Raw genomic sequence first — 21,634 nt, 5'->3', positions numbered from 1 at the left:
GTGGGTGATACCATCAGTTAGCAGCCCATCACTTCCAACCACCAACTTCATCCTTGGAATGGCTTCCAATCTATGAATTGGAATCATCTGCTAGCAGTCCCTAAGTCACACAGGAGCTCTTTTTCTTGAGTACAGACATTAGTTTTCCTTTTTCATTTCACCACCATGTACCATGGGGAGCTTATATAAAGCTTTTATATATCAGTGTGTTAGTCCTAGCACCCTGGGACAAGACGCGTGCTCTGTTCCGCAGCTTATTTCCTAAGCAAGTGTCAGGAGCAGCAAATCAAGACAGATAAAGGCTAGCAAACAGCTGAAGCAGTAAAATAATGAGAAAGCACTCCAAATCCTTGTTTATTCTGCCAGCTCTTATCCTTTAAATGCCCTTATTTTTAGCTATTCAGTTTTAAATTGAAAGGAGGCAGAAGTAAAAGACAGCAGTGATCTCGCTGACAGAAACGAGCCGACAGGAACACCACGAAAGGCTCACTACACTGAAGACAAGGTAAAGGAAATGTTCCTTCCTTATTTCCCAGATGTTTATGGCATTTTCCTTAGCACCTCAGACCACAGAATCCACAGACTACCTGGGCAAAGATTAGCCAAGGGCAACTTAAATGACAAAGTCAGGAATTTAATAAGCCTGGGTGTCTAACAAAGGGTGATACTAGCAGGCAGGAAGAACAACAACTTCTATTTGCTTAAATACACATTTATTAAGGTTACACTCACACCTGCAAGCCACTCAATATTAACAACAGCCCATGGGAAAGCTGCTAATAAAACTACCAAAACCAAAACAGTGAATTATGAACACAAGGAGCAAGGATGAGATTTAATTTCTTGCTTGCTTTGCATTCAGGACATATCAACAAATATGAATATGTCACTAAAAGCTCTTTCTGTACTAGCACTGAGTCCTAAAGAGCTGACCTGTGTTCAGCATGGCAAGTGAGGTTCTTCTGCCCTCTACTTTGCCCACATCCAGAGTACTGTGTCCAGTTCCAGGCTCCTCAGTTAAAGAGCAACATATACAGATATACTAGAGAATGTCCAATGGAGGCTATGAGGATGATGAAGAGACTGGCTGATTGCAGAGTCTCAGTTTACAGCTAAGGAATTGTCCTAATGGAAGAGCCAACTCAAGCACCCAAGATCCTTAGCTAGAGTGAGCTATAAATGACCTCTACCGAAACCAAGCTGAGAAATGGTCTGCACCAGCCAGGAGCTGGTTCTTCTGACACAAAGAGCACTGATCTAAGGCAGAGGCATCAGCAGGTGAAAGCAAGTGCTCAGGGAACCCTGCAGCTGAGCCACCTTGATGGCACAATGCTGGAACTGAAGAGGCATAAAAGCTTCTTAGCAAGTGCCACCGAGCAGCACAGAAATTTGATAACACAGTTTGCTACTTCAGGGCCTCCTCAAAGAGCCACAAACTTCCATGTGATTACTTCTGCACATCCATGAGTGCCACACTTAGAAGAAGCTTTGCTGAGCTTAGCCTGCCCCTCTACTGGGCTTGTGTCCTACCATCACAGCTTTGCTTTATAAGCAAGTTCATTTTTCCCTGTAAGGAAGAGGATTCAATAAATATTTAATAAAATCCAAAAGAATTTTTAAGTGAGCTTTGTAATAACAGAACCCCCAAATGGTTTGGGTTGGAAGGGACTTTAAGTACATCTGGTTCCAACCTCCTTGCTGCAAGCAGGGACATGACCCACTAAGACCACATTGCTCAAGGCATATCCCACCTATCTTTGAACACATTCAGGCTTGAAGCTTCTGCACCTTATCTGGGCAACCCTCATGGGGTAGAATTCAGAAGCATGGAATTGTTTTGCTTGGAAAAGACCTCCAAGATAAATTCCAATCATCCACCCAACACCATCATAGCCACTAAACCATGTCCCCAAGTGTGATGTCTATACATTTCTTGAACACCTCTGGTGATGGTGACTCCACCACCTCCCTGGGCAGCCTCTTCTAATGCCTGACCACTCATGCAGCAAAGACATTTTTCATAATCTCCAACCTAAAGCTCTCCTGGCACAATTCCAGGCCATTTCCTCTCATCCTATCATTTGGATAGATACCAGGGAGAAGAGACCAACTCCCCCTGGCTCCAAACTCCTTTCAGAGAGCTGCAGAGAGCAACAAAATCTCCCTTCAGCCTCCTTTTTTCCAAACTGAAAACCCCCAGGTCCCTAAGCTGCTCCTCACCAGTCCTGTTATCCCAGACCCTTCCCCAGCTTTCTTGCCCTTCTCTGGACTTTTTTGGAATGAGAGGTTCAAAACCAGACCCTGTACTCAAGGAGCAATTTCTTCCTGATCTCTGAAGCTCTCCTGAAATGTATTATTTGCTAAAGCAATCCAGTGTTTTCTTTTACTCACTGTTTATTACTTCTTAAATTAAATAGAAACCAGGAGGAATTGTTCCCTTTCTTGCCTTTGGTAACTCCTTAAAATAGTTCTCTTTATTTCTGAGCTCCCAAGAGCCTTCCCCAAGTAGTCACCTGAGAGGTTTACACATTTTGGACCAATGTTCAATAGATTGCATTGGTCCTGACATCTTCACATGGAAAAATCAACTCTTAGGACACTTCAGCTCTGCCCAGACCATTGTGTGTATCAGTTTATTGGATTCTTTCACATTATAGATGCTTGGGGGTTTTCAAGAGAGTGAGGCAATGCAGAGTTCTTTATAAGCTGGAGCTGTGTAACACAGATCCAAGTGAAAATACATTCCAGATTCAGAAGGCAGTTGCTTGAAGACAAAGAACTTGCAGAAAGTCAGGTATGTAAAAAAGATTACCCTACCTAGAATCAGCTGTGACATAGCAAATCTTCAGGCAATTGAAAGCACAAGATAAGCTTTTCCTCAGTGCACTTCTCCTAAGGAATTCCCAGTCTACCAGAAGAACAAACAAACAGCTACTTCCAACACACTGCAAATGTTTAATATATATCCAAACCTCTATCTTTTAACAGCCATGCTGGGATAGATAATGTTTAATGCCCTCTGTTGGTAAGAGAGCTTTTGTGTGCTTTGCTTTAAGTTTCGTTGCATCACTTAACACAGTTAAGTGTTCCCAGCACTGAGATATTCCACAGTTGGAAAGAGTCTGTGCTACAACTGGAGCAGTAATTGTTGTGGCCATTGGGGTGCAAAAGGCAGAGCTTATTGTGGGTTTGGGGAGCAGTGATATCAGATTCATGGGTAAAGCCTTTTCCTCTTATCTACTGATGCCAAATAATGCTTAGTTTAACACCGGAACCACTCAGCCATGTAGGTGACTAAAGTGATGCTGTAACACCTGAAATAAATATAACTCCCTACCTAGTCAGGGTCTCATTCATGGAAGGGACATAACAGAAGATCAGAATAAGAAAGAGATGAGCAATGGAGCCTTGGAGACCCTTCCCTACATCCAGCACTGGAAAGGGTGTATTAGACAAAAACCTGCAGTGATTCTAGTAAGATGACAGGAAATGGCCTCAAGTTGCCCCAGAGAAAGTTTAGGTTCAACACTGGAAGAAACTTCTTCCCTGAAAGAGTTCTCAAACCTTGGAACAGGCTGCCCAGGGAGGTGACTGAAACACCTCCAGAGATGGGGATTCAAAGCTACAGAGATGTGGTGCCATGGTTTAACCCCAGATTTAGTAGAGAATGGTTGGACTGGATGATTTGAAAGGGCTTTTCCAACCACATCTAAGACTTTAAAAGGCATCTGTTTCACAAGGTCCTCTCTCTAGTCTATTTACTCTTCACAGGTCAGGAACACAACTGGATCTACAGAAACTGAGAAGCACCAGAAACTATTTGCCAAAAGGAATCTGCCTTACATAAGACACTCATTGCATTGCATCAATTAACTCAGTTTGAATACAGAGGATTAGAAATCAACATTAATAGCTGATGCTCCTGCAGAGATGCCAGCTAGAGTAACTGTCTCTTTTTTGGGGTGCCAATTACTGAGAACAGTTGACTTGAAGCCTTGAGAGGATGAAGCCTTTAAAGATTAGCAAAATTAATAGATCAACTGAGCATTGTATAGTGTGTGCACTTCAAACTGGCTTAGACAGCTGCCAGTCTGAACACCAGAGGACTGTCACAGGCAAAACAGCTCCAACAGGCTGCACACTGGAGAAAGAACAGCTATTATTTGTGGTTAGAATGTTCTATGACTCTTAGAAAATTCACTTCAGGGCTGGAGTGAGGTAGGATATATACATACACTCCCAAAATCAAACCTTTAAAAAGCACTATGCACTACTGAAATAGGACTCTAAGCAAGTAGTAATACTGCTCCAGGGCTTAAACACTCTACTCCATAAACTGTTCCAACAACATTCTTCTGCTTCATTTTTCACAGCATACAGAAAACATCTGTTTGCAACAGCACTCATGAGCCCCCCTCCCCCATGTCAGACCAATCTTCGGTTTCTTGACCCTTTCCCAGTGGCTCACCTTTCTCCATATCTCAGTCTGTGCTCCTCTATAGCTTAAAAAAACCCTGCAACACTCATCACTGCACATAGATTTAAGATTACAAAAGAGCCCCAGTCCTCTCCTGCTTAAAGGCCCATGGTGAGAAAAGGATTTAAAAAACTCAAAGATTGTATTGAATTGGTTTGGATCTTGTTTCTAAAATCTCAAATTGAGTAATAAAGGCAATAAAACAATGTTCAGCAGCATGCTGCACCTCATAGATTCTCTAAGTCAGCCAGGAACAGTCAATTTTATAATGCCCAGGATTATGTGAGGGTGAATCCATCTTTGATGGGAAGGTGGACTGCTTGAGCTGCTAAACCCTAAAGCACACTGTTCCTCAAAGGAAAATGTTAATAAGAGAAAACAAAAATTAAAATCATAGAATCATAGAATTGTTTTGGTTGGAAAAGACCTCCAAGATCATCGAGTCCAACTATCAACTCAACGCAACCATGGCCACTAATCCATGTCCCCAAGTGCCACATCCACACGTTTCTTGAATGCCTCCAGGGGTGGTGACTCCACCACGTCCCTGGGCAGTCTGTGCCAATCCCTGACCACTCTTGCAGCAAAGAAGTTCTTCCTAATCTCCAACTTAAACCTCCCTTGGCACAATTTCAGGCCACTGAAGGGACATTGTAGCCAGGTGGGGGGTGGCCTCTTCTCCCAGGCAACCAGCAACATAACAAGGGGACACGGTCTCAAGTTGTGCCAGGGTAGGTATAGGCTGGATGTTAGGAGGAAGTTCTTCACAGAGAGAGTGATTTCCCATTGGAATGGGCTGCCCAGGGAGGTGGTGGAGGCACCGTCCCTGGGGGTCTTCAAGAAAAGACTGCATGAGGCACTTAGTGCCATGGTCTGGTTGATTGGCTAGGGCTGGGGGATAGGTTGGACTGGATGATCTTGGAGGTCTCTTCCAACCTGGTTGATTCTATGATTCTATCACCTGATACTAAGGAGAAGAGACCAACCCCACTTCACTCTTGCCTCCTTTCTGGGAGTTGCAGAGAGTAATCAGCTTTCCCTTCTGACTGCTCTTCTCCAGGCTAAACAGCCTCAGTTCCCTCAGCTGCTCCTCACCAGATTTGTTCTCCAAACCCCCAGTTTGACCTTCCCGAAGAGCAACAAAGTAAAAACCCAAAGTAAAAATGCAAACAGTGCAGCAGGCTGCAACAGGAGCTTTAAAGGCAAAAGGCTCCCACTCCCAAGAACAGGAACCTTCCAGGTCTTCGACTTAATAGCTACTGCTCAAAATATTAAGACACTTAACACCTTCTTGTGCTTTGACTTTGTTTGCGTGCTTTGTTTTTCCACATTAAGAACCTTGAGGAAGTCAACTGAACCCACTAAGATGTAAGCCTGACAAGAAGGTTCCACACGAGCAGGCCTGCCAAGGCAGGCAGCCACAGCCCTTGCCAGGAAGCATTTATTACCAATTCCCCTGCTGAAGGAGGAATTAAGAACGCTATCAAAATTTCCCAGCATGCTTCTCCTCCCTTGTGCTCCTGTCATTATGCTTCCCCCAAAGTGCAGCCATCAGCCCCTGACAGCTTTCCTCCTCAGATGCCTTCTCAAGCTGCCAGAAGCATTTTTGTCTCGGCAGGAAGAGGATCAGTCCCTGACAGTTGCAAGCATGGAGCATCAGTATCTTCTGTGGTAAGTCTTTGCTTATCAATAATGCAAAGCTGGCAAAGCAGACTGCAAGGCCACTCAGCCAAGGTACCACCTCCATCCCCAGCACGTGTCCCTCCTCACCATGCTGCAGGAACTGCTTTGGAAGCTCTGATGAGCAGCACACCACACATGCTCAGCTTCTGCTTGTGTTCTAATCTGATGAAACATGCCCAAGAATTAATCAGGTTGGAAAAGACCTTCAAGATCATCAAGTCTAACCTAACACCTTCTAATTAACTAAACCATGGCACTAAGTGCCTCACCCAGCCTCCCTTTAAACACATCCAGGGTGACTCCACCACCCTTCCTAGGCAGCCCATTCCAATGCCAATCACTCTTTTCATGAAGAGCTTCTTCCTAACATCCAGCCTAACCCTGCCCTGGCACCTCTTGAGGATGCGTCCTCTTGTTCTGCCACTGGGTGCCTGGCAGAAGAGATCAACCCCCACCTGGCTACAATCTCCTTTAAGGTAGTTGTAGAGAGCAACAAGATCTCCTCTGAGCCTCCTCTTCTCCAGGCTGAAGAACATCAGAAATTGCCTCCCCATACACACAGGCTCTTGTTTAGGTCTGTAGGATGAAAAGTGGGACACAAAGTTGAAGCAATAATGTGAGCGTCAGCAGTGCCAGAACTTCACCAGTTGATCTTGGCAATTATTAGCAATATTCACAAGTGTTTACTTCATTAACTCAAGGGAACTTTTAGCCTGTGTGTCCAGCACATCAAGAGAGGTGCTTCTGCCACTACTCTGGTGAGACCTCAACCTGGAGTACTGTGTCCAGCTCTGTGGACTCCAACACAAGAAGGATGTGGACCTGCTGGAGTGGGTCCAGAGATTGCCATAAAGATGATTGGAGGGCTGGAGCACCTCTGCTGCAAGGACAGCTTGAAAGAATTGGAGCTGTTAAGCCTAGAGAAGAAAAGGCTCCAGGGAGATCTTAGAGCTGTATTTCAATATCTGAAAGGAAGCTACAGGAAAGCTGAGGAAGGACTGTTCAGAAGGGCCTGTGGTGATAGGACGAAGGGCAACAGTTTGAAACAGAAGCAGGGCAGATATAGGTTGGACATCAGGAGGAAGTTCTGCACAGCGAGGGTGGTAAAACACTGGAAAGGTTGTCCAGTGATGTGTTGGATGCCCCATCTCTGGAGACACTCAAGATAAGACTCAATGTGGCCTTGGGCAGCCTGCTCTGGATGTGTTCCTGCTGCCTGCAGAGGAGTTGGACAAGATGACCTTCAAGGGTCCCTTCCAATCTGCAAAAGAACTGAGGCATGACTTTGCAAACTTGCAGAGAAGAAAACCAGAACTCGCTGCCCGCAGCAATTCTGCTCTACCCATGGATTGGATACTCCAGCATGGCACAGCTTCACTCCCCCCTAACATCCTCCCTCATCTGAAGAGCCATTTACCCCCTGGGCCACTGCCTGGAGCCGAGCTTCCGCACAGCATCCCTTCCAGCTCCATGTCTACATGACTGAAGCTGATGATGGATGCTGAAGCATCTCACTGAATCAGATCCTACACATTTCTCCTCCCATCAGCAAAGGAAATTTACCTACTAGCAAAGGCTAGAGGAATTCCTGCATGGAGACAGCTAATGAGAACAGTTTCTTGCAGCAGGATTTATTACAGGGCTTAGCATTTCCCCAGATGAGTCACAGCCTGAAACACCACAGCTACATTTTCCAGTTGCACTCTCTAAGTTATTCAGCAAGGAAAAGCAACTGATTTGGGGGGGTGGTTGACAGGCTGCACACAAAATGTCATTGCCTTGGTGGTTTTTAAACTTAAGGAGACATTACATATGTTAGGAGGAAGTTCTTCACAGAGAGAGTGATTTGCCATTGGAATGGGCTGCCCAGGGAGGTGGTGGAGGCACCATCCCCGGAGGTGTTCAAGCAAAGCCTGGATGAGGCACTTAGTGCCATGGTCTGGTTGACTGGATAGGGCTGGGGGATAGGTTGGACTGGATGATCTTGGAGGTCTCTTCCAACCTGGTTGATTCTATGATTCTATACAAAGAAGTTTCTTTACTATGAGGGTGGTGAGACACAGGAATGAGTTGGCCAGAGAAGCTGTGGATACCTTCTCTCTGGAGGTGTTCAAGACCAGGCTGGATGGGACTTTAGACAACCTGGGCTAGTGGGAGGTGTCCCTGCCCATGGCAGGGAGTTGGAACTAGATGGGCAGGGACACCTTTCACCAGACCAGATAGCTCAAGGCCCTATCCAGCATGTTCTTGAACACTTCCAGAGAGGGGGCACCCACAACTTCCCAAGTGTTTCTCTCCAAAACATTGTACAAGAGCCATGCACAACACCTTCTGAAGGGGTAGTCTCTGACTGCAAAATACTCCAGGCCTATTTCACTTGACCCAAGGGGCAATGATTTGAAACTGGAGCAGGGGAGATTTAGGTTGGACATCAGGAGGAAGTGCTGCACAATGAAGGTGGTGAGACACTGGAATAGGTTGCCCAGGGATGTGGTTGAGCCCCTGTCTCTGGAGACATTCAAGATCAGACTCAGTGTGGTCCTGAGCAGTCTGATATAGTTGGAGGTGTCCCTGCTGCCTGTAGGGGGGTTGGACAAGACAGCCTTTGAGGGTCTCTTCCAAGCCCAAGACAGTCTGTGAATCTGTGATTCATTCATTTCTTACCAATAGGCTGCAAACAGCATTGTTACTTCCAAGGCAGTAGGATTTCTGCATACCATTTATCACCTGTAACCTGTGTGTCCTGCCTCCATCACTCACTCATCTCCAGTGGTCCAGGTTCAGAACAACTGCAGGCTGGTGGTTATTTCAGCAGCTAGAGGAGTTTTGCTATGATGAGTAATGTTCTCTGAGCTTCTAGAGCAGACCAGTTGGCTGGTTTGTTTTATCTCAAAATCACAGCCAAACCCAGCAATAAGGAAGTAGTACAGAAATTATTTATCACAGCAGAGAACACTTCAAATAAAACATCACTTAAGATTGATGCTCCAAGTTTAAACAATTTTCATTTCAAATGCCAAAAGAGATTTTTTTTTCCTGGAGATAATTCAGTGTTACCACTTTTTTTCCTGTTTCTCCAGCAGCAGAGAACTACAAACCAAGTTTCCTATGCTAGGGAAAGGAGGAAACTTTAGATGGTGAGTACAGAGGAGGGTGATCAACAGCCCAACAAGCAGAGGATCTGCACAGGACCACAACATCCAAACAAGCTGCATGTCATTACTTTTTCCAAGGTACATCTTGGCATTGCATCTACAACCTCTGGCCACCTCTTCCCCTTTCCTTCTCCTCTCTGTTCTTTCACACATTTGATGCAAAGACAGCATTTGTGTGCCTGTAAAATCATAGAATCACAGAACTGTCGAGGTTGAAAGAGACCTTTTGGATCATCCAGTCCAACCACTTGCCTTAGAGATCACTACTGCCAAGCCACTGCCGCTAAACAATTTCCCTCAGTGCCATATCTACGCAGCTTCTGAATACCTCCAGGGTTGGTGGTTCAACTACTTCCCCATGCAGCTTCTTTCAACACCTGAGAAACCTTTCCTTAAAGAATTTTTTTCCTGATGTCCAACCTGAACCTCCCTTGGTACAGCTTGAGGCCTCTTGTCCTATCACTTCTTGTATGTGAAAAGAGACCAACCCCCATCTGGCTCCAATCCCCATTCAGGAAGTTGTAGAGGGTGGTGAAGTCTCCTCTCAGCCTCCTTTTCTGAAGGCCAAATCCCAGTTCCCTCAGCCATTCCTCATAAGACTTGTGTTCAAGGCCCTTCACTGCTCTTCTCTGGACATACTACAGCACCTCAATGTTGCTTTTGTAGCGAGTGGCCCAAAACTGAACCCACAACTCCAGGTATGGCTTCACCAGTGCTGAGTACAGCAGCATAATCACATCCCTAGACCTGCCACACTACTGCTGATCCAGCCCAAGATGCTGTTGGTCTTGGCTGCCTGAGTACACTGCTGCCTCCCATTCATCAGGCTGCTGACCAGCACCCCCAAGTCCTTCTCTGCTTAGCAGCTCTCCAGACACTCTGCTCCAAGCCTGTAATGTTGCATGGAGCTGCTGTGGCCCAAGGGCAGCACTCAACACTTGACCTCATTGAACCTCATACCGTTGACCTCAGCCCATCAAACCAGCCCACCTAGACTTCTCTGCAGAGCCCTCCTGCCCTCCAGATTGACACAGGCACCTGACTTGGTGTCACCTGCAAACACACCAAGTGTGCACTCGATTCCTACCTCCAGGTCATTGCTAAAGGTGTTAAACAGCGCTGAGCCCTGGGGAACACCACTTGTGCAGTGGCAGGGTCAGCTGCTAAGTGCAGTCTGTAGGTGAACATCTCTTCTTACTATTAAAGTGGGCATTTCTAAATGGGTATGCAAATCATCTTCTGCTTCTAAAAATACTTCTGGAGGCCTAAGTACAAACTAAAGGCATAAAACTAAAGTCCAATTTATCAAAGGGTGTTGCCACACACAGCACATCCATTCCATTAAAGATTCAGCTCATCCACACACCAGTGTCAGGAATATGAATGCCCTCCATAACTTAAAACAGTTCATTAATTACTATCAGAGTAAATGATCATTACATGGAAAGCAGAGGCTCACGCTAACCACTGACCCCAGCAAGACTTCTCCTGTTTTTCAAAGCCTCAGATGACAAAAGCAGCACTTCTGCTGTGATCAAGTATTAATCATTCTGATCCATTAAAAAGAGATTAGCTCTCTATCACGCAGACTTAGCACAATATGGCAGTAAACAAGCCTTGTGTTGCTTATCTGCATCATTAGTACTACTACTGCACCCTTTCGGTGCTTAAGGAGCCCATCAAAAAGCTGGGGACAGACTTTTGAGCAGGGCTTGCTGTGAGAGGACAAAGGGTGATGGTTTGAGCTAAGAGGGAGATTCAGACTGAAGAGGAGGAAATGTTTGACGCTGAGGGTGGTGAGACCCTGGCAGGGGTGGGAGACAGGTGGGAGATGCCTCATCCCTGGAACCATTTCAGGTCAGGTTCGACATGGCTCTGGGATGACATCTTCAACACAGATGTCCCTGCTTACTGCTGGAGGGTTGATTAGACCACCTTTGAATGCCCCTTCCAACCTAAGCCATTTTTTGATTTAGAGTAGAATCACAGACTGGTTTGGTTAGAAGGGAGCTTAAAGATCACTCAGTTCCAATCCCCCTGCTATGGGCAGGAACACCTCCCTGTAGACCAAGTTGCTCAAGGCCTCATCCAACCTGTCCTTGAACACCTCCAAAAGAAGGGATATTCACAACCTTCCAGGACAACCTGTTCCAGGGTCCCACCATCCTCACCATAAAGAATATCTTCCTAATTTCCAGTCTAACCCTCTTCCAGATTAAATAAACAAATCTCCAAGTACACTCTCATTTGCATCCCAGTTAGGCAGTCTGATTGGGTTGGTGCTAAACAATGTTTCCACAGCATGTTCCCTAGGAAACATGAAAAAACATATCTCATATCTTTGTACAGCACCCATAAACACATCCAGCAACTCATACTCTTGTTAACCATCTTTAGTACACTCATAGGGCAAGGAAAGACTAAGCCTTTCTCCAGGAGATGCTCAGGCTGCATGCTGACTGCACAACATCTTTTCAGGAGGAATAAAGAAACAATCTCCCCATTTAACAGCTAAATACAGGTCTAAAGTGGATAGGAGAGCATCAAAGCCTAACCAGTCCCAGAAGGGCAAGGACTCTGGCTCTGGGAGAACATCACCTATTCAAAGGGGTCACCTTGCTCTTCACACAGAGCCTTCTTGTGGCAGCTCTCCTGCTGAGCAGCATTATCAATTCACTTCAGGCAAGGAAGAAACTGGGAATCTGGATTTGTTTTTCCTCCTCAGACAGGCCACTGCCTGCACCCCACAAGAGATTAGTTCAGTGATTTGCTGAAGAGATTCTGTTCCCAAGCCTCACAAGAGCCCATATGGTTTGTTATGCTGAACAGGGTTACAAAAAAACCCAGTAGCTCTATTCCAATATCCATCAGAAATAATCCCAAAAGTGTAAGCGAAAAGGCAGCAGCTTTCTTCTGCAAAACTGTCAAAATGAACCAACATTTTTTGGGTCTAAACAGCTTTTCAATACCTGAAGCTAAGTATTTCTGGACACAACTGCAGAGCCATCAAGTTGCTGAGCCTTTAGGTAGTAGCACTGGAAGGAAAAATAGGAGCAGGTGCCCAATCCAGATGGATCCCCACAGCTGGCAGGCACTCTCCAGCAGCAGAGAATGAGATGGCAAAGCTAATGAGGAGCAAGATGGATCACAACAGAAGCAGCAAGGCTGGAGCCACTACCCGTGTGCTGGATGAAAGAAGAGCAGCTATAAATAGCAGGCGATGCCCACACCTTAGTCACCGCAGCGGTGATTTATCAGTGTGAGGCAACAACTGAGAGTGCAGGGAGATAGAAGCCAGACTGAAGCTATTAGAAACAGGCAGAACAGAGGCTGACCCAGCTTTCAGGCCCTCAGTTTCACAATCCTCAGAGCCCTTAGCTCCTTGGTAATGCCAGGCTGCTTGGGACACCAAGAAGGGGCCAAATCTGAGTATCTCAGGGGTGGAAGGAAGATGCAGTGCCATTCAAGCTCCTGGACAGCATGGCTAGTTTTCCTTCCCAGAAAAGCAAAACATTTGTGTTCCCAGACTTTCTTCAACATACATTTTAATTACTCCAAGACTCACTCTACTGCTCAATCTAAATCTAGACCAAGTGAAAAAGCCAAATCATAGAATTGTTTCAGTTAAAAGAGACTTCTAAGATCATTGAGTCCAACTATCAACCCAACGCCAGCATGGCCATTAAACCACGTCCCCAAGGGCCATGTCCACACATTTCTTGAACACCTTCAGGGATAGAGACTCCACCACCTTCCTGGGCAGCCTGTTGTAATGTCTGACCACTCCTGCAGTAAATTTTCCTAATATTCAGTCTAAATCAAATGTTCCTCTACAGGCCAAAGCAGAGTTTCAAAGAGTTATTCCTGTGCAACCCCTGCACTTTAGCAGTAGGGTTAGACTACACCTCCAGAAGTCCCTTCCACTCCTCACCATGCTGGGATTCTGGTATTTCATCAGGAGCCTGTTTTGCTTGGAATACTGTACAGTGTAGCAGCTGCCTTTCCTGCTGCCTGAGAAAGGTGTAAAGGCCATTTCCTTTTCACTTCCCCATCCATCCACTGACTGAGCCTGACAAAGAGATATTATTTTACATTACCTGAACGTGAATTTCTAGCAGACAATGAATACTGCATTTCATGTCAAAATCCATGAACTTCACCAACTCTTCAACTCAGGAAAAATTACACCTGTGAGAAAAATCAGGCAGGGCACAGGAGCTACAGGGGTAACTTCTAGAGAGAAGGGTCTGTGATCCAGTGAAGAACAAGAATTACATCCCTTTGCCAGCAAAACATCCCTGTGAATGACCATACCTTGTAGAGGCAATGAGGTAACTTAACAGCAAGAACAACCCAAACTGTTCTCCTGCCACATCAGGAGTGCCACTGAATGGCCTTTTGGAGGTTTAGTCAGCCATCCAACTATGCATGCTCATAAACTGTTCCATCCAAGAGAGACATGCAACAAACGATCCTAAAGGGCCTTTTGCAAGCCAAATGATTCTATGTACAGGAACATTAGGACTAACATCTGTCTGTTCCAAATGTGCCACCTCCTCCTAGCAAAAACTCATGAGAAATGTATTTCAGGAGTGGTTTAACAGAGATCTGTTCCAGTTATGAAATTATTTTTGGAGAACACTGCACATGGATCAAAAGTACCTCATGCTCAAGACTGACAGAATAGATGAAGAATTTTTTTCTGCCCAATACTGAATGTGACAGATTTCAGCCATGGGGCCAGCAAGTCTTTTTCTCTCTCTCAGATAACACCACCTTCTTATCTCTAAAAGGCACTAATTAGCAGATTGACCAAACTTAATCCAAGCCCTACAAGGCTATCAGCACAGATTCTTCAGATCTTACTTCTGCAGTACACAAATGCTGCATTGAAAGAGAGGTATTTTCCCAACAGTGACAGGCCAATGCCATAGCTCCTGAACAGCTGGGAAAGATAAAATACCCTCTCAGAAAACTGTCCTGTCTCCTCATCCCTTAAACCAAAACCACCTCCTCTCCCCTTCTTTCCAACACTATTCCAACAGCTTCATTCTACATGGAACTCTCAAATGTTCTTTGACCGCTAGAGCTGTCAACAAAACCACCACAAACCAATCACAGAATGGCAATGGGTGGAAGGGACCTATGGAGCTAATTGAATCCAACCCCCCTGCCAAAGTAGGGGCACCCAAAGCAGCTTGCCCAGGATCACATCCAGGAGAGGTTTGGAAGTCTCCAGAGAAGGAGACTCCACAACCTCTCTGGGCAGTCTGCTCCAGGGCTCCAGCACCCTCACACCAAAGAAGTTTCCCCTCATGTTGAAGTGGAACTTCCTGGGCTCCAGTTTGTATTCATTGTTCCTTGTACTATTGCAGAACATCACTGAAAAGATACTGGTCCCTTTTTCTTGACACCCACCCTTTATCAAGTCAAAGAGGATTCCATTCAGCGCTCTCAACTTTTACAGAGCAGTTCAAGTGATTCTCGGTGTCACTTTTAATTCCCTTCTCAAGAATTCTTCAGTCAGGCTATTATTGAAGCACTCAGCTCAGGGAGCAGATTAAATAATAGAGACAGCAGTGAGAGTGTGATGTTGCAATCATAAACACCTAAAACATTTGCTGCATTTGAGACATTTCATAGCTACTTGCTAAATCACTGCAGAGATCCTGTTACCACTCCGTAATGGAACATGCCTGCAGGAATTTAAGTGCTCTGAAGTCTTTCTCTTTGATTTGGTTTTCATTTGCCACATCTTCATTCATTACAATTTCGACAAGAACAAATAAGGAGCTTCGACAAGGCTGAGTGCCAGGTCCTGCACTTGGGTCATAATCACCCCATGCAGCACTACAGGCCTGGGGCAGTGTGGCTGGAAACTGCCCAGCAGAAAGGAGCCTGGAGACTGTAATCTAGAAGAGGCTGAATGTGTGCCCAGGTGGCCACAAAAGCCAATGGCATCCTGGCTTGGATTAGAAATGCTGTATCCAGCAGGAGTAGGGCAGAGACTGTCCCCTTGTACTGTGCTCTCAAGGTCACACCTCAAGTGTTGTGTCCAGTTTTAAGCACCTTAGAATCATAGAATCAACCAGGTTGGAAGACACCTCCAAGATCATCCAGTCCAACCTAGCACCCAGCCCTATCCAGTCAACTAGACCATGGCACTAAGTGCCTCAGCCAGTCTTGTCTTGAACACCTCCAGGGATGGTGCCTCCACCACCTCCCTAGGCAGCCCATTCCAATGCCAATCACTCTCTCTGGGAAGAACTTTCTCCTAACATCCAGCCTAGACCTACCCTGGCACAACTTGAGACTGTGTCCCCTTGTTCTGTTGCTCGCTGCCTGGCAGAAGAGGCCAACCCCCACCTGGCCACAATGTCCCTTCAGATAGTTGTAGACAGTAATAACATCACCCCTGAGCCTCCTCTTCTCCAGGCTAAACAACCCCAGCTCCCTCAGCCTCTCCTCTTAGGGTTTGTGTTCCAGGCCCCTCACCAGCTTTGCTGCCCTTCTCTGGACATGCTCCAGCACCTCAACATCCTTCTTGAATTGAGGGGCCCAGAACTGGACTTATTACAAGACAGATGTGGAGGTGCCGGAGTGAGTGCAGAGGAGGGCAAAGAAGCTGTGAAGGGCCTGGAGAATAAATCCTATGAGGAATGACTGAAGGAGTGTGGGAATCCAGTGTAAGAGAGAAAAATAACAGGCAGTGTATAAGCACTTGACCTTCATTCCCACAGCTTCAGGATGTCTCCCACAGGGGAGGAAAGATAGTGGGACACCTGGCCCAGGGGAAATGCAAGACATGATGTATATCTGGGCTGTACTCCCCTCAATGATGGTAATGCAGATAAAAGGAGTCTCTGCAAGGGTGACAGGGACCTTTTTGGTCTCTTGCTGTTGGTCCCTTGTTCTGGGTTTTACACTTGCACTGGCCTGGAATAAAGAGCACCTTCTTCAATCCAAAGTGTGCCACTGCATTTGTCAGATTACTGGCAGCAACAAGTGATGGAGAATGCAAGCAACAAGAGAAAGCAGCAGCGACGATGCAGCTGAGGCTATTTACTTTGAAGAATTGGAGGCTAAGGGGAGATCCCATTTCTCTCTACAGCTACCTGAAAGGAGGTTGTGGAGGGATTGCTGCTGGTCTCTTCTCACAGGTCATTAGTGACAGAACAAGAGGGAAGAGGATAGGTTTAGACTGGACATTAGGAAAACATTTTCCCAGCAAGAGTCAAGCATTGGAATGGACTGCCCAGGGAGTGGTGGAGTCACCAACCCTGGAGGTGTTTAGAGGTCATTTCAAAGTGGTGCTTGGGGATATGGTTTAGGGTTTTTACTTTGCAGAATAGGATCAGTGGTTGGACTTAGTGATCCCAGAGGTCTTTTTCAACCTGAATGATTCTGTGAATTTAGTTCAAATAAAGACCTCACAGTGAAGACACTTAGGTAGGTAAACAAGAGAGGCTAAAGCAGAAAGCTCTCCCAAAAGCAGTCAGAAATCCCAAGTTCTCCCATGTCTGGGCTGTGTTTACCCATTCCAACTCCAGACATCAGACCAAATCCTAAGGGAGAATTCTGCAGGACTACATTGACAGTGTTTATTATCAGCGTGTCACTAAGCATCTCATTTTTACCCTCTGCATTTCAGATTGTCATTTATATTAATTACCCAAATTGCCAGTAATTAGACAAATTATTATATGACTTCTATAACATCCATTTCCTCCTATAGTATAAATTGGTACCGACTCTACAAAGCAGTGTTTGTCTCCATGTGTCACTGCCACCAGGCTGCTGCCCCCAGAGGGATGACTCAGGGAGCAATTGTTTAGGATTTGCTCTTTCAGCTTTGCCCATGCTTAAATTAAGTCTCACAACTCGGTGATGATGGTTAGACCTATTTTCCACCTACCTCTGGCATTTTCACATGCTCCCTAACAGTCCCATTAATAGCTCAGCACTTACATTCCCTTCCTACTCCCCTTCCTTCAAAGTTACTGTTGTATTATCAATAAAGCAACTCTTGCTCATCAAACTTTAACTGCTTCTTAAACACATAAAGAACACAAACCAGTAGCAGCAAAGATCCTCCATGGGAGGATACTCTCAGAGCAGTTCAGCAGACACTTCAAAAATACAAACCCATCATTTTGATTGTAAAAAAAACCAAACTTTAAATCCAAATCCAACTCTGCCAAGGCTGGGGCTAAACCATGGCACTCAACACCACAGCTGTACCTCTAGGGATGGGGTTACAGCCACCTTCCCTGGGCAGTCTGTTCCAGTCTCTGAGAACCCTTTCAGGGAAGAAGCTAACCCTAAACTTCCTCTGGTATAAGTTGAGGCTAATTCCTCTTGTCCTGTCATTTGTTACTAGGGAGAAGAGCTCAATCTCCACCTGGCTCCAACCTCCTTTGAGGAAGTTTCAGAGAGCAAGGTGATCTCTCCTCAGCCTCCTTTTCTCCAGACTAAAGAGCTTGTTCAATCAAACTAACATGACATTCCTTCAGTTATACATCCTTCACTTACATGTATCCTCCTCATGAAGACAGAGCAGCTCCAAATGTGGTGCCAAACCTGGAAGTATCTGTAGTTGCTCTGCTTCAGCTGACCATAAACCATGCAGCTACCCTTAGGGATGCCTCCTAGAAGACCTCCCATAGTTTAGCAAGAAAAAGGTAGGTTAAAAGCTTAGCCTGAAGCAAACAAATTTCTTGTGTTCTGTTCAAGGTACAGTGCAATGGCCTTAAGGTGTCACTGAGCAAACCACTTCAAAGACTACAAGTTCTCAGTGTAACTGGCACAACAACCTCTACACCAGACCAGGAGCTAAGAGTTCAGTATTAACCAGGAGCTGATGTTGCTTGCCTTGACACTGTCACTGGGTTTCAGTTACCACTGTCACTCCTGTTGACACATTTCTCAAAGATGGATACAAGGTCAGATAAAGGCTTGGGGACATAAAGGCAATAAGCAACTGGGATGAGAACAGCTGTAAGGGAGTAGGTTGCTCCTACAGAATCCAGCTGCTTCTACATTGACAGGCAGCTAAAAAAAAAATTGCTATTTGGAAAATAAAGCTTGGAACTGAAAGTCAACTACATCTGCTGATCTTCACCTAAAGACTAGTACACAATACAACTTCACTTGAGAATAAATTTCTTCATGACTTCAAAACATGGGCTTCTAAATTAAGCTGGAAGCTTTGAAAGTCAAAGGAGACAAATCCATCTGTTTTTAAACAGTCAACACTCAAACTTTGAAAGCTTGTAGGAGGAAGACTACAAAAACACAGTGAGTTGATCAACATCTCCCAGAAGCAGAGACAGCACTAAGTGGTCCTTACAAAGCTTCTCAACAAGAGGTTTAAGAGCCTGGTGGTATATTTTGGTTTATAATTGTTTGTGTTTTACTCCAGACCAGTGGGCCATCTCTCCACACATTACATAGCCATCTCCCTGCATGCTTGTGCTCGTGCCCCTCCAACACTCCACCACTCACTACACTTAAACATCCTCTTTAAAGGAATGGAAGAACAGTTCCTGTTTCTTCACAGCAATAATACATCACTTGTATGTGGCTGCTAAAAACCAGATACAGTTCGTTTCAGCCACCAAATAGGGTTGAAACTCATTCACACATTCACTGACTGCATTGGGTTGGAAGGGACCCTCAAAGGGTGTCTTGTCCAACTCCCCTGCAGGCAGCAGGGACATCTCCAACTAGAGCAGGTTGTCTGGGCCACATCAAGTGTGACCTTGAATGTCTCTAGGGACAGGGTCTCCACCACATCCCTGGGCTACCTGTTCCAGTTTCTCACCACCCTCATTGAGCAGAACTTCTGATGTTCAGCCTAAATCTCTGCTGCTTCAGTGTCAAACCACTGCCCCTTACCCTATCCCAACAGGCTCTGCTGAATAGTTCCTCTCCAGCCTTCCTGTAGGTCCCCTTCACATACTGAAATGCAGCTCTAAGGTCCCTCCAGAGCCTTCTCTTCAAAATTTCTTAACCTCACAAAATTCAACAAGGCCAAGTGTAAGGTCCTGCATCTGGGTCAGCACAATCTCAAGTACAACTCCAGGCTGAGTGGGGAATGGCTGAGACCAGCCCTGAGGAAAAGGACCTGGGGGTCTGGGTTGATAAAAAGCTCAACATGAGCCTACAGTGCGCACATGCAGCCCAGACAGCAACTGTGTGCTGAGGTGCATCAAGAGCAGTGTAGAAGCAGGACAAGGGAGGGGATTCTGCCCCTTTACTCTGCTTTCATGGGACCTCACCTGCAGCACTGTGTACAGTTCTGGAGCCCCCAACACAAGGACATGGAACTGTTAGAGCTAGGCCAGAGGAGGCCATGAAGGTGATCAGAGGGCTGCAGCAGCTCTGCTATGAGGACAGGCTACAAGAGCTGGGGCTCTTCAGCCTGGAGAGGAGAAGGCTTCCAGGAGACCTTATAGTGGCCTTCCAGTGTCTCAAGGGGGTCTACAGGAAGGCTGTGGAGAGACTATTGACAAGGTCTTGTAATGCCAGGACAAGGAGTAATGGGGTTAAACTGGCAGAGGGGAGATTGAAACTGGATGTTAGGAAAGAGTTCTTTACAGTGAGGGTGGTGAAATGCTGGAACAGGTTGCCCAGAGAGGTTGTGGCTGCTCCCTCCCTGGAGGTGTTCAAGGCCAGGTTGGATGAGGCCTTGAGCAACCTGTTCTAGTGGGAGATGTCCCTGCCTATGATGGGAGGTTGGAACTGGATGATCTTTGAGGTCCTTTCCAACCTAAACCATTCTATGATTCTACACAATTCTTAACCATTTAGGAACATTTCAACCTTGCTTTAAGTCATGAAGCTTTCCAACTTCAGACAGGTAGTAGCAAACACATCTGTTTGCAATTCTCTCTCAAGACAGAAAATGAAACCTTAATAGAAGCAGAGAACAATGCACAAGGCAGACAGAAATACAAGGCCTTGGGAAAAAAAAAAATCACCAGAAAAACTCCATGACTGTAACAGAAGGTTTTATTGGATTAAGTTCAACATGAAAATGAGATTGCTGGCTTAACACATCCATCCATTTGTGTTCGGAGGGAAGAGAATTCCTCTTCCATTCCCCTCACTCTTGACAGCCCAGAGAACAAATTCACTTGGTGCTGACAACCAAACCTGGTGTTAAAGAGGAGAGAAGCAAGTACTTAAAAGTGCTTTAGCTAAAATTTAGATGGCACTGCCCACAGAATTCTGACCAACGCTTAAAAGAACTTCTTTGCTTAAAGAGCTTGCAGGAACCATCCTTAAAAATGGATTGGTTTGCAGTGATTTACAGCAACTATTTCTCCCAGCAGACTTCAGAGTGTTTTAACAGCACTTGTTGCAGCAAGTGACTAGCTACTCCAAGCTCCCTTAACTGAAAATGTGTGTTGAGGAGCAACTCCTTCATCACTAGGATATTCCTAGCTGCTCACTGCTAGCAGCTGTAAAAGGATCTGCTCTCCAGTAATTAGGTTCTCCACCAGCACAGAAAGAACAAGGACTTTCCAACCCACTCACAGTAACATTTGGGTTATTTTTAACTGTGCAGCCAACATGTACTTTCACACCATTGCTGGGCAGAGTAGCTGCTGAACAGCTACAAACTGCAGTTCCACAGATCAGGACATTTACAGACTGCATAGAGGTGGGAATATCCAGACAAGCTCTGCAGAGATTAGCTACATTAAGCATGCTCCACCTAACCACCTCTGCCAGTCATCAAGTTACTAAAGCAGCCTTAGATAGCAATTCCACTTCTTACAGCCTAAGAACCAGCCCTTCAAGCCAGCACACAGCAGCGTTCAGACTAGAGCTGTACATTTGTATTTTTGGCAGCACAGTTAACTCTCAGTTGGTGTCTGTAATTTATTTCTCTATGGCTCTGATAAGTAACAGCCAGAACTCTACAGTGTAAATGGCTACTTAATCACATTCACAGATGATACTATAACCAAATAAGAAACTGCAAACAGCTTTAGGATAAGGAAAAGTGACTACCTATGCAAACCACTTAGACACCGTTATGGCTTTTCTGGCAGAAGCAGGCAGCACAACAATGCTGACAAAGAGCTCAAGTTTGTATTTCCACAGGTCATCATCAACAGAAAAGCAAGGCTGAGAAGCTGTCATAGCATCCAGAAAAGCCAAGTTAGTCTTGCTTCACACTTTGGAGTAAAAGGAGAAAGAGATGACAAGCTGCATTTGAGAAAGTGACCAACCCCTCCTGGCACACAGAACCATAAAATTGTTTGCTTGGAAAAGCCCTTTAAGATCATCCAGTCCAAACATCCCCTGA

General features: G+C 45.6%; 1 protein-coding gene across 1 annotated transcript in view; it reads right to left on the bottom strand.

Annotated features, from left to right (window-relative positions):
- IQSEC1 (IQ motif and Sec7 domain ArfGEF 1) overlaps positions 1 to 21,634 on the bottom strand; it is a 379,541-nt gene that overhangs the window by 326,869 nt on the left and 31,038 nt on the right. The gene's annotated exons all lie outside the window — the stretch shown is intronic.

The sequence above is a fragment of the Pogoniulus pusillus genome, chromosome 16, assembly GCF_015220805.1.
Source record: "Pogoniulus pusillus isolate bPogPus1 chromosome 16, bPogPus1.pri, whole genome shotgun sequence".
In the NCBI taxonomy this organism is placed as follows: Eukaryota; Metazoa; Chordata; class Aves; order Piciformes; family Lybiidae; genus Pogoniulus; species Pogoniulus pusillus.
The sequence above is the reverse complement of the archived record's forward strand: the minus strand, read 5'-3'. Positions and strand labels throughout refer to the sequence as shown.